The sequence below is a fragment of the Schistocerca piceifrons genome, chromosome 1 (genome assembly GCF_021461385.2).
Source record: "Schistocerca piceifrons isolate TAMUIC-IGC-003096 chromosome 1, iqSchPice1.1, whole genome shotgun sequence".
Classification (NCBI taxonomy): domain Eukaryota; kingdom Metazoa; phylum Arthropoda; class Insecta; order Orthoptera; family Acrididae; genus Schistocerca; species Schistocerca piceifrons.
The window spans coordinates 220,805,104-220,818,818 of record NC_060138.1 but is presented as its reverse complement, the minus strand read 5'-3'; the positions used below and the strand labels follow the sequence as shown (position 1 = coordinate 220,818,818).

Below are 13,715 nucleotides of genomic sequence, written 5' to 3'. Positions count from 1 at the left end.
GTCCATTTCGCATTTTATAATGTACCTAGACATTTTATACATTTCCTGGGAAAAGCTTAAAATTAAGCTAAACACCTTGCTAGAAAGTTCTAGGCATTCTATATGTTGCCTAAAAATTGTATACAATGTCTTGTTTTGACAGTTTGCCGGTAAAATATACAGCAATCTCCAAGTGTAATCATGTCTTTTTACCGCCAAACATCCCGGTATTTGCCTGAAGCGATTTAGGGAAATCATGGAAAACCTAAATCAGGATGACCGGACGCGGGTTTGAACCGTCGCCCTCAAGAATGCGAGTTCAGTGTGGTAACCACAGCGCCACCTAGCTCGATAGAAATTTAGGAGTGGCGTCATAAATGCCACGAAAGGATCTCTAATTTTAAAATAATCATTGGGAAAATGACAAAAATGAATTATTAATGTTTATAATAAGTATTAAAGCTTACTTTGTTACGAGATGGCACCGTAGTTAGGCTGGAAGATTGCTGATAACGGAGCCATCAGCGTATATCTAGATTTATTTATTTAAATTTTAGGTGTTTGTTTTATAATAATAATGATTGCTACATTCTGGGTTACTTTATGCAGGCTGGCGTTGTTTGTATAAGCAAGGACACGGAAATAACACAGGGTAATTTTTGCAGTAAGAGAACGAACGACTAGGTGTGAAACCAAATAATATTCCGACACTGGAACTGAACTCCGGAATGAGTCGAGGAAGAGGACTGTTGCGAGAATGAACACGTGAAGCAGGCTTTAGAGATTTCAAAAACGACCGAAAGTTAGGATTTTTAAAACGGAACTTCTAATGAGTTTTGAGAGCCTACGAAGGTACTCAGATTATTTGGTGATGTTCGGGACGTAGTGATCATATGCCAGATGTCACTTTTAATTTTTATTTTACAGTGATCGTTAAGGGCCATTTCTCAGTTTCTTGTGCAGTGGCATACATGTTAACGAAACAATATGAGTTTTGACTACCAACTGATGAGTCAGTTACTGAGGCCCTATGAAGACAATCAGACACCTTCTAAAAGGTAACAATTAACAAGTTTATTTACGATGGCGTTCAATAGGTAATGCAATACATTTTTTCTTCTGAAAGCACTTTGGTATTTTATGTTTCCAATATATAATATTAATCTCCATTCTTTTGGCTGCAAAACCCTGTTTTTCAACATAATATCTTTTCAATACGATGGCCTTATGCCACCTTACTGGGGGGCCCATATGCCCATATGGTAAAACTCCAGTGGTCGAGCCAACGTCTTGCTGCATCAGTAACCACCCCATGATCCACGTACTGCTTCCCGCGGAGGGTATCATTCTTTGGGCCAAACAGATGGAAATCGGGAGGTACGAGATGCAGGCTGCAAGGTGGAAGTGGAAGAACAGTCTAATGAAGATTAGTAAGCTCCTCGCGAATGCGTTGTCATGAAGAAGGAGAAGTTGGTTTGCAATTTTGTGGCGATGAACACGCTGAAATCACTTCTCCAATTTCCTGAAGGTAGCGCAACACACTTCCGAGTGTATCATTGCTCTATGAAGGAAGACGTAAAACTGAATAACTCCTTCTAGGTCCCAGAATACCGTCGCCATGACTTTGACGGCTGAGGATGCGGTTTTGAATTTTTTATCAGAACACAGTTGGTGTGGCGTAATTCCATGGATTGTCGTTTAGTTTCCAGTTCGAAGTGATGAAGCCATGTCTCATCTCCTATGACGATGTTCAACTAAAACTTGTCACAATTGTTGTGTCCGTAGAAAATTTTAATTTTTATTCTTCCTTTTGTGACCATAATAAGAGTCCAGGCTCCATAGGCAAACAGCCAGCCGACATAAGAAATAGTCCACCAGGACGTAGGGACAAGATAAGCGGCGAAGGCTGCCAAGTATGGCTTGTTGATAAAATAACATAGTGTTTGACTTCCTGCCAGAGGAAGCAGCATGAATGAAACTTGTGTAATGGAAGACGCAAACACCAGGGCGATAATACAGCAAGAGAGGGTGTCAGTCACGTACGGAAAAGACTTGTGTGGAACCAAATTAAGTTGTGTGCAGCTAGAAACGAAAGTGTCGTGTGGAACCGAAGGCATTCTTGCGCAAGCCGACCAATTAGAAACGACAGTGTCGTGTGGAGCCATAGGCATTCTTGTGCAATCCAATCACTTAGAAATGAAACAAATTAACTTGTGTGCACCCAAGTGCATGAGAAACGAAATAAAAGGCCAGGCAGCGGAATAGCTAGAAGCAGAGATTCAGATGCAGATTCAGAGCCAGTGCCGGCAGTTTGGAGATTCCGCAGCAAGACTTCAACTATGAGAAGACGGTGATAGACTCTGGTGGACACTCAGGAACTGCAGGTCAAGTAGGATTTTAGAGTTTCACTGGAATAGCGTTGAACAGAGGCTGTCAGTCTTTGTCTCAATTACTTAGAGAGATTTGAGTGCTAGCCAAGAACAAGTGATTGCTTTGTACTTGTTTCTTATATATACCAGCAATTAGCTTTGAAGTAGCAAGTCCGAATAAATAGACTGAATCTTACTAAAGGGTTTATGGTACAACACCTCACATAAGTATATGTAAGAATAAACTTGATAGAAACTAACCAATCTTTTCTGCCTACTGCAATTCTGTAACCTATTTACAGGAAACTTATTTGCTTCAAACCAAGGAGATTCTCTCCCTTTCATCTCCGATATAAAGGTTGACAGTAATTTATGACCAACCCATTGTCGTTAACGTCCCGATTGCGCTACGCAGTTCGCACTTGCTTCATACTGGTATAGTAAGGCTGTGCCGGGACGCGACACGATGAGCCTTTTAACTCGAAAGTACTTCCATACAGATGGTTCTCCGTTCCTCTTTATAGCCTTACGTTAGTCGACGAGGAACTCAGCTGGCTCACACCTTTGACTATGCCAACTGGTGGACGAGTGTGTTAGGACTGCCGACAAAGACGTCCACTTGAGCAGCGAGGTGGTTAATTGTGATCCATCATTCGAATGAGAGTGTCCACACGTTCCAACATTGCAGGAGTTCGAGAATTAGCGCCTAGGATTTTATCATACAATAAGTAGGGCGAAAGAGATTGTGAAGCACGTTTTGGTTAAATTTCTGTCATGAGTACCGGCATTTAGCTAGATGGAGTAAAGTATTGCCTTAATTTTTAATAGTAGTGGTTGCAGTGTTTAAATTTTTGTCTTGACCGTCTGCGGCGAGTATGATAAATTAGGTTTTAAAATTTATTTTACACGTAGTTAGTTTTAATACCTTTTTTTTTGTAAATAGCCGCCCGGGATTAGCCGAGCGGTCTGAGGCGCTGCAGTCGTGGACGGTTCGGCTGGTCCCGGCGGAGGTTCGAGTCCTCCCTCGGGCATGGGTGTGTGTCTGTTTGTCCTTAGGATAATTTAGGTTAAGTAGTGTGTAAGCTTATGGACTGATGCCGTTAGCAGTTAAGTCCCATAAGGTTCACACTCATTTGAACATTTTTTTTTTTTTTTTTTTTTTTGTAAATTAACATTGTTGAAGTAAGCCAAAGCAGTACGTCCTTCTAAAACTCCGATGACAGTTTCGAAAATCATTATTAAAGGAATTAACTTGTACGCTTCTGTCTCCTTAATGAGCTATATGTGCTGTCGATCAGACATCTTATTTCCTCGAAATTTGTAAAGCCGCGGAGCGTGGTGCAAATTGCTATGAATGGGGAGGACAGCTGAGTGTGCTGTTTGCTCGGCGCTGGAACGGCGGACGTGTTGAGGTACGCCGGCTGGAGAGCTGCCGTTTCCGCCGGCGGCGGTCCCGACCTGGGCCAAAGTGTTTATCTGCAACAGGTCCCCGCCCCACCGCGAATCCATCAACGTCGCAGCCGCCGCGCCGCTCCTCGCCTCGCCGCTCTACTGCGCGCCACTCCGCACAGCAGTGCCGCCGGCTGCACGCCGCGCCGCCGCGCCGCGTGTAAATTACTTATTGATGGCGGACCGCTGCGGCCGCCAGGAAATGAAGTCATTTCGCTAAGCGCTGCCGCCCTTCCCTCCGTCGCTAATTGTTTTGGCTAAATCACCGGCGCCAATTTGACGCGGACACGACGCGCCGCCGTGCACAGCCGCACGCTGCTCGCGCGTGTTCGCTGCCCTGCTACTAGCGCCCGCGTTTCCTGCCGAGATAAAAGTCAGTCATTAGTCTGTGTCGACCGAGGCTGCCGCGTGGGAAGGGGTCACTCAATGCGAGTGGTGCCACCCATTTTCCATTACGGAAGCTCCGACATCCAACGAGAACGTTTTGCCTCGTCTGTCCGTGAGCTCAAACCTTAAGCAGTGGCTACACTACTGGCCATTAAAATTGCTACACCAAGAAGAAATGCAGATGATAAATGGGTATTCGTTGAACAAATATATTATACTAGAACTAACAGGTGATTACATTATCACGCAATTTGAGTGCATAGATCCTGAGAAATTAGTACCCAGAACAACCACTTCTGGCCGTAATAACGGCCTTGACACGCCTGGGCATTCAGTCAAACAGAACTTGGATGGCGTGTACATGTACAGCTGCCAATGCCGCATCAACATGATACCACAGTTCATCAAGAGTAGCGACTGGCGTATTGTGACGAGCCAGTTGCTCGCCCACCATTGACCAGACGTTTTCAATTGGTGAGAGATATGGGGAATGTGCTGGCCAAGGCAGCAACCAAACATTTTCTGTATCCAGAAAGGCCCGTACGGGACCTGCAACATGCGGTCGTGCATTATCCTGCTGAAATGTAGGGATACGCAGGAATCGAATGAAGGGTAGAGCCACGGGGCGTAACACATCTGAAATGTAACGTCCACTGTTTAAAGTGACGTCAGTGCGAACAAGAGGTGACCGAGACGTGTAACCAATGGCACCCCATACCATCACGCCGGGTGATACGCTAGTATAGCGATGACGAATACACGCTTCCAATGGGCGTTCACCGCGATGTCGCCAAACACGGATGCGACCATCATGATGCTGTAAACAGAACCTGGAATCATCCGAAAAAATGACGTTTTGCCATTCGTGCACTCAGGTTCGTCGTTGAGTACACCATCGCAGGCGCGCCTGTCTGTCATACAGCGCCAAAGGTAACCGCAGCCATGATCTCCGAGCTGATAGTCCATGCTGCTGCAAACGTCATCGAACTGTTCGTGCACGTGGTTGTTGTCTTGCAAACGTCCCCATCTGTCGACTCAGGGATCGAGACGTGGCTGCACGATCCGTTACAGCCATGCGGATATAATGCCTGTCATCTCGACTGCTAGTGATACGAGGCCGTTGGGATCCAGCACGGCGTTCCGTATTACCGTCCTGAACCCACCGATTCCATATTCTGCTAACAGTCATTGGATCTCGACCAACGCAAGCAGCAATGTCGCGATACGATAAACCCCAGTCACGATAGGCTACAATCCGACCTTTATTAGAGTCGGAAACGTGATGGTACGCATTTCTCCTCCTTACACGAGGCATCACAACCACGTTTCACGAGGCAACGCCGGTCAACTGCTGTTTGTGTATGAGAAATCGGCAGGAGACTTTCCTCATGTCAGCACGTTGTAGGTGTCGCCACCGGCGCCAACCTAGTGAGTATGCTCTGAAAAGCTAATCATTTGCATATCACAGCATATTCTTCCTGTCGGTTAAATTTCGCGTCTGTAGCACGTCATCTTCGTGGTGTAGCAATTTTAATGGCAAGTAGTGTAATACTGATTCTCATTCAAAGCTTCCCAGCTCTACTGTACCTCACAGCTCGTAGAAAGAGAACTCCAGCTGCGAAACTACAACAGAAAGAACCAATTTTTCTAGATTTTTTTATCGCATGAGAAGGGACGAGAGTACGGGGGGTGGGCGTTCACTAACGTTTCGGCGCCAGAAACTTATGTAGGTACTAATAGTTGGCCGGCCGTTGTGGCCGAGCGCTTCTAGGCCCTTCAGTCTGGAACCGCTTGACCGCTACGAACGCCGGTTCGAAACCAGCCTCGGGCATGGATGTGTGTGATGTCCTTAGGTCAGTTAGGTTTAAGTAGTTCTATGTTCTAGGAGACTGATGATCTCAGATGTTAAGTTCCATAGCGATCAGAGCCATTTGAACCATGTGAAGTAATAGTGGACGTCAATGAAGAAAATAGGGGCTTTTTCAACACCCCCAAGTCTCTTGGTGCAATTTTATTTACTTTGACTTCTAAGTGATCCTCAACGCATCGGCAGTTGCCGTGTATTTCCATTCGCCAGCTTTTACGATCATGTACATCTTTCACATCTCTCTTCTCCATCTTTCCAATTACTCCCGCCCTCCACGTTAATCTTGGCCTTCCACGTTTCCTCCTTCCTGCGGCGACCTTTCCAGGACTTCTTTCGGTCTTTTGATCATCCTCGCTCCATTCGCCATACACGGCTATACCATTGAAGAGCTCTTTTCTCAGTTCCTTGCATGACTAGTTGTTCCATATCCATTATCTTCCTAATTTTCTCATTTCTACTCCACTCTGTCCTGGATATCGTGGATGCACTCCTTATTCCATCCATCTCTACTGCCAGAGCTCTGCTTGCCTGCTACTCCCCCAGGGTCCATCCTTCTCCACCGTATGTTATAGTATGTGGTACTTTCCACTACTGTTTGCAGAATCCTTCTTATCGTCCATAAATTAGTCAGAAGATAAATGCGGATTACAAAATTATCTATACGAGATATGTGGATGATGCGAAAAGTGGCAGTTGACCAGGAACAGTGAAATGTTTGAGGTCGTCCACATCAGTAATAAAGAATCTTCCATTACATTTATGTTACATGACGCATCATACAAATCCGAGGTTTGTCGTTCCAGCTAAATACCTAGGATTTACAATTATGAACAATTTAAATTTGAGCCATGACAGAAAATTTTGGGCGGAGGGCGAACCAAAGACTGCATTTTACTTATACTTCGCATATGTAACAAATTGACTAAAGTGATTGGCTAGGCTTGTACGTCCTCTTCTAGAGTACCGTTACGTCGCATGAGATCCTTAGCAGATAAGATTCACAGAGGACGCCGAAAAATTGCGAAGACTAGTACCTCCTTTCGTAAAACCGCGGAATAGGTGAGAGAGATTCATGAATATGATAAGGGAGTTGGTGTGGAAATCATTAAAACAAAGCTGCTTTTTTCATGAAATTTCAATCACCAACTTTCTTCTCCGATTACGTAAATATTAATTTTTTACTCCTGTCTGCATAGGGAGAAATGATTATAGTGACAAAATAAGAGAAGTAAGAGCTCGCACGGAATTAATGTTCATTTTTCCGACGACCTCTTCGAGAGTAGAAAGATGCAGAAATAGTCTGAAAGTGATTCTACAGGGTGTTCTAAAATTTCTCTTACAAACTTGAACGTTCCCATAAGAAAACATACTGGTCACACGACAACTTTTAGAAGTAATTTATTAGGCAAGACCCAGTGCATAATTTGTTTTACAATGCGACTCATCGATAACCAAAGAAACGAAAGTTAATCAGTTTTCACAATCACTTTCGTTTACAGTTAAACTTAAACCTTTTTTGTCCTTTTCAAAGGAGGATTAGCATATTGATCCACCAAAAGTAAGGTTCGATGTGGCGACCATCAAGTTCGGTGCTCGTAGCAACATTCATGGCAGGCGCCACTGCTCGCATACTCATTGAGAGGTTCTCTTCAACGTGGTACGTTAATATCTCTTCCTACTCGGGTGTGAGGTGTCTCCTTGGAGCACTACAGCCACGGCTGCTGACGGTGAAGGTACCCCTATCTCGAAGCAGTTGCGTAATTATGGCGAAAAGGGTAAGCGATGGTGCCAGGCGTTGTGGATAAAGATCCTGATAAAGGCAAGGAACAAGCCTTACGTAACCATCAGCTTCACCAGGCAGAAGGATCATGTCGGTGTATTCTACAAACGAGTACACAACCATGTAGGCTCTAACACTCACAGACGCATGAATGAGGCTCGAACCAAGTCAGATAGGTAGGTAAGACGTCAAGTGACATCTGCCGATCCGACTTAACCCCACTACCCCACCACCACCACGACCGCCACCACCACTACCACCACCACCACTGCCACCACCACCACCACCACCACTACCATAACAAACAAACATGTTTCCAAACGGAAGGAGCACGAAAATGGTCCATTTCCGCACATGGGTCCCTATTCATAATATTGTCTACTTAGTCCCCTCTGCAAGTCCTAGAAGTCCGTAATGGGAATTTTAGATCATGCTGTATGAACGCTCTGCCAAGCACTTCAGTATGGATTGCACAACAGTCACGTAGATGTTGTAGATGGAGACAGTTGTGGAATCCCGACCCAAGCAAGCAGGTATATCGCGGAACTAAACCGCAGTCTTGATAGACGACGATTCTACAGCTGTGGAACGCCGACATGTGTTGGTACACGTTTCTTCTTCTTACACGAGACGTGACACGATATTGGTTCACAAAATTGCTGTGTAATCTTTCCTTACATAGAGACTGTAGATGGCGCTGCTCCTAGATACATTGTGCGGCTGCGCTACAGTACCAACAGTTTGTACACTAACGTGGCAAAAGTCATGGGACATCGATATGCACATATACAAAAGGCGGCAATATAACGTGCAATAGGTATAAAAAGGCAGTGCATAGGCAGTGTATATACAGGCGATCCATTTGAAAAGATTTCCGACGTGATTATGGCCCAACGTCGGGAACTATCGCACTTTGGACACGGAATGACAGCTGGAACTAGATGCGTGTGACATTCCTTTGGAAATCGATAGGGAATTCAATTTTCAGAGATCCACAGCATCACGAGTGTGGAAAGAACACCAAACTTCAGTCAACACAGTGACCGACGGCCTTCACTTAACAACCTAGAGGAGTGGCGTTTGCGTAGAGTTGTCAGCTCTGACAGAGAAGAAACACTGTGGAAAATAACCACAGATATCAATGAGGGACGTGCGGTGAACGTGTCCGTTAGGCAGTGCGGCGAAATGTGGCGTTAATGGTCTACGGCAACAGACAACCGACGCGAGTGCCTTTGCTAACAAGAGAACATCACACTACAGCGCCTTTCCTGTGCTCGTGACCATATTGGCTGGACCCTAGACGACCTGTCTGGCGATTCCAGTTCGTAAGAGCTGATGGTAGAGTTCAAGTGTGCGCAAATCCTAGGGAATCATGGATCCAAGTCGTCAACAAGGCACTGTGTAAGCTTGTGGTTGCTGCATACCGTTGTGGGCTGTGTTTACATGGAATGCACGGGGTCCTCTGGTCCAGCTAAACCAATCACTGACTGGAAATGGTTATGTTCGGCAATTTTCAGACCATCTGGAGCCATTAACTTAATGTTCTCAAACGACGATATCATCTCACTGGGCCGCATTTGTTCGCGATTCGTTTGAAGAACATTCTGAACATTTCGAGCAAATGATTTGGCCACCCAGATCACCCGACATGAATCCCATCGAACATTTGTGGGAGGTAACAGAGAGGTCAGTTCCTGCACAAATTTCTGCACCAGGAACACTTCCCTGAGACCTTGCCACATGGAATCGCTGCACAATGCCGGGAAAAAGGAGGTCCGACACAATATTAGGAGATATCCCATTGCATTTTGTCACGTCAGTGTACAGGGTGAAAAGTATTTAAACGGACAAACTCTGGGAGGTTGCAAGGGACATCAAAACAAATATTTTTCCCTAATGTCATTTTTTTCCTATGAGGATTATTTAAACCAGTGGAGGTCATATTACGCTCTTCAGTTGTTAGAGGCCGTATTACGGTTGTTGGAGGGGGTATTACGCTCTTCAGTTGTAGGCAACTGCTGTCCACCAGTGTAGTAGTGCATTGTTTCTGTTTACTAATGGATCGATAAATCTGGAGTGAGTACACTGATATGGTTGGTGAGTACTACGTAGCACACCACAACGGACGAGCTGTACAACAATGTCGTAATCGCCGTATCCCGCATCATGCGGCCTTTGCTGCTGTGTACCAACGTCTGCGTGAGACCGGGTCATTCAGCAGATTACCTGGATAGGGACGCCGTCGCACAGCAAGAACGCTACAATTTGAGGAAGTTGCTGGAATACGTCCCGCTCGCTTCAAGACAACACATGTGGTTCCAACATGACGGGGCGCCGGCACATTTCAGTCGTCGTGTGCGTCGATTCCTGGACCGACGGTTCCCAGAAACGTGGATTGACATAGGTGGTCCTGTATCATGGCCTGCACGATCCACAGATATGTCCCCTCTGGACTTTTTTGTGTGGGGAGAGATGCGCAACCTTGTTTAGGCAACTCCTGCTATATCAGAAGAGGATCTGGTTGTCCGGATAGTAGCAGCAGTAGGAACAATTCAGGATACTCCTGGAGCTTTTGCCCGTGTCAGAGAGAACATAATCCGGCGGTTTAACCTATGTTTACATGTCAATGGAGGAATTTTTGAAAATCTACTGTAATTGAAATTGGGTTGTGTTAATGTGTTGTCTCATGGTCATAAAAAATGGAAAAGTGTTTGTTGGTTTAATTAATTTGCTGCCAGATAAACCTTCCTCTACCGGTTTTAATACTCCTCAGGAAAAAATGACATTAGGGAAAAATATTTGTTTTGATGCTCCCTACAACCTCCCAGAGTTTGTCGGTTTAAATACATTTCACCCTGTATATCCAAGCATGGTGTACATTTCGCACAAATTGGGCGTTTGTTGCTCGTTGCCTTGACGGTGTTGCAATTACAATAGCCAGCAGTTTAGCTGGAAGCTACAAGTGTATTCTGACAGCTGCATCTGACTGCTGGTAGCCAAGCGGCCAGAACGTGAGACGGTTGTACGCGTTCCGCTCTGGTGAACAGCCGTTTGTCCCCGCGTTGCATCTGGGGTGAACCCCTCGGTGTCCGAGGCACGAGCGGAGGTCTTTGAGCACGGCGCCCGGCTTATCTGCTGAGAGTAATGCGACGCACCGCGACGACGCGGTCCCCGCACGACGCCGCTATCTGCGGAGCGTCGCTCCGGAGCGCTTCCCCCAGCGCACTGCTAACCTGCGGCTTTGTTTATGGGCGATTATTTGAAAGCTCCCGCGTTTATAGATGCGAATGTGTGTAGTATAATATTCATAATTCGCCGGGTCCCGCAGATTCTGATACGGATGCAAATTAGAGGCTCAGAGCGCCCGGCGAGGGGGAAAGGGTTGTCCGCCGAGGGGAGACACAGCAGCGGAGGGACCGACGTGGGGGAGAGGGGAGGGGGGCGCCGTGTGGGCGGTGTGTCTGACAGCGGCGCGACGCGCTGCAGACGGCTGGCTGCTTGCCTGCGACGCCAGGGGTGGCCTCACAACTGTGTGATGGAAAAACTCGCGTCTGCTGGCTACAAGTACAGCCGGTAACGCACTCCTTTCAGTGCCATCTCAAATTTTCATATTAGTGACTATGATGTAACGAATCTGAAACAGAAACGAACGGAATTGTTTGTTGTACTGACGAAAATACTCACGTCAGTACAATGTTGACTTCTCCGGTTTGCTCAGGACACTGACTGGATATTACATTACCGGAAATAAATTACTACATCCTTTTAGAGGTTCCCTATTCACTCAATCTTTATTGAATCTTCCTGGCAGATTAAAAATGTATGCCGGAACGAGACTCGAAGTCGGGACCTTTGCCTTTCGCTCGCAAGTGCTCTACCAACTAAGCTACCCGTGCACGACTCACAACCCGTCCTCACAGCTTTACTTCTGCCAGTAAAGTTTGGAAGGTAGGAGACGAGATACTGGCAGAAGTAAAGCTGTGAGGACGGGGCGTGAGTCGTGCACGGGTAGCTCAGTTGGTAGAGCACTTGCCCGCGAAAGGCAAAGGTCCCGAGTTCGAGTCTCGGTCCGGCACACAGTTTTAATCTGGCAGGAAGTTTCATATCAGCACACACTCCGCTGCAGAGTGAAAATCTCATTCTCGAAACATTCCCCAGGCTGTGGCTAAGCCATGTCTCCGCAATATCCTTTCTTTCAGGAGTGTTAGTTCTGCAGGGTTCGCAGGAGAGCTTCTGTAAAGTTTGGAAGGTAGGAGACGAGATACTGGCAGAAGTAAAGCTGTGAGGACGGGCCGTGAGTCGTGCACGGGTAGCTCAGTTGGTAGAGCACTTGCCCGCGAATGGCAAAGGTCCCGAGTTCGAGTCTCGGTCCGGCACACGGTTTTAATCTGCCAGGAAGTTTCATATCAGCGCACACTCCGCTGCAGAGTGAAAATCTCATTCTGGAATCAATCTTTATTGTTGCAACAGTACATACGCAGTATATGAAATGATTACATTTGCAGATAAATAGCACAAGTGGTTATGATGTAACAGGTATCGACCCACGCTGAAAGACCCGTACTAGTACGTGGTCTAGCCTGAACGGGCGCCAATACAGGCTTAGGCTGAAACTGGCATCCAGTCGATCGTACAGATGGCGAATACTGTCCTGGGATGCGTTTTTCCACGTCTGCTCGACCTATTCATGTGGTTCTGTGAGAGTTGTCGACTGACGCGCAGCACGACTCACTTCTCGTTCGATTGGAGACAAGTTCAGAGATCTCTTGGTGCAATAATTTACTAACAGCCGTATGTATTGTAGAAATTTATTTTATGAACTTCTAATATGGTACCAGTTTCGGCATTACATTGATGCCATCTTCAGGCCCCACACGTCATAGTCGTAAAAACGCTATATACTGTAGGAGCCATATAACTGGATCCGTGAATCAAATCGTTATGCAACAGCTCTTGGTGGTCAGGCGACACAGACTATGACGTGTGGGGCCTGAAGATGGCATCAATGTAATGCCGAAACTGGTAGCACGTAAGAAGTTCATGAAATAAATTTCTACAATACATACGGCTGTTGGTAAATTATTGCACCAAGAAATAACTACCAGCCGTTGTCCCACGGTCCATCTACATCCACACTCCGCAAGCCACCTGACGGTGTATGGCGGAGGGTACTTTGAGTACCTCTATCGGTTCCTCCTTCTATTCAAGTCTCGTATTGTTCGTGGAGAGAAAGATTGTCGGTATGCCTCTGTATGGGCTCTAATCTCTCTGATTTTATCCTCATGGTCTCTTCGCGAGATATACGTAGGAGGGAGCAATATACTGCTTGACTCCTCGGTGAAGGTATGTTCTCGAAACTTCAACAAAAGCCCGTACCGAGCTACTGATAGATCAACGAAGAAGTTCAGAGATCGTCCAGGCCAGGAAAGTTGCTCCACGTCTTGCAAGCAGGTTGAGTTTTTGGGGCAGTGTGTGGGCGAGCGGTATCCTGTTGGAATAACACATCATCCTCCTGAATTAGATTTTCACTCTGCAGCGGTGTGTGCGATGATATGAAACTTCCTGGCAGATTAAAACTGTGTGACTGACCGAGACTGGAACTCGGGACCTTTGCCTTTCGCGGGCAAGTGCTCTACCATCTTAGCTACCCAAGCACGACTCACGACCCGTCCTCACAGCTTCAGTTCTGCCAGTATCTCGCCCCCTACCTTCCAAACTTCACAGAAGCCCCTTTGCGAACCTTGCAGAACTAGGATATCGTTTCTTCCAGGAGTGCTGGTTCTGCAAGGTTTGCAAAGGAGCTTCTGTGGCTTCGCAGAAGAGCTTCTGTGAAGTTGGGAAGGTAGGAGACGAGGTACTGGCAGAATTGAAGCTATGAAGACGG

General features: G+C 46.3%; 1 non-coding gene across 1 annotated transcript; it reads left to right on the top strand.

Annotated features, from left to right (window-relative positions):
• The first annotated feature begins 11,832 nt into the window (after positions 1-11,832).
• On the top strand, positions 11,833-11,907 carry Trnas-cga. Its single transcript has one exon. It is a non-coding gene; the product is annotated as a tRNA-Ser (tRNA).
• The last annotated feature ends 1,808 nt before the right edge of the window (positions 11,908-13,715 follow it).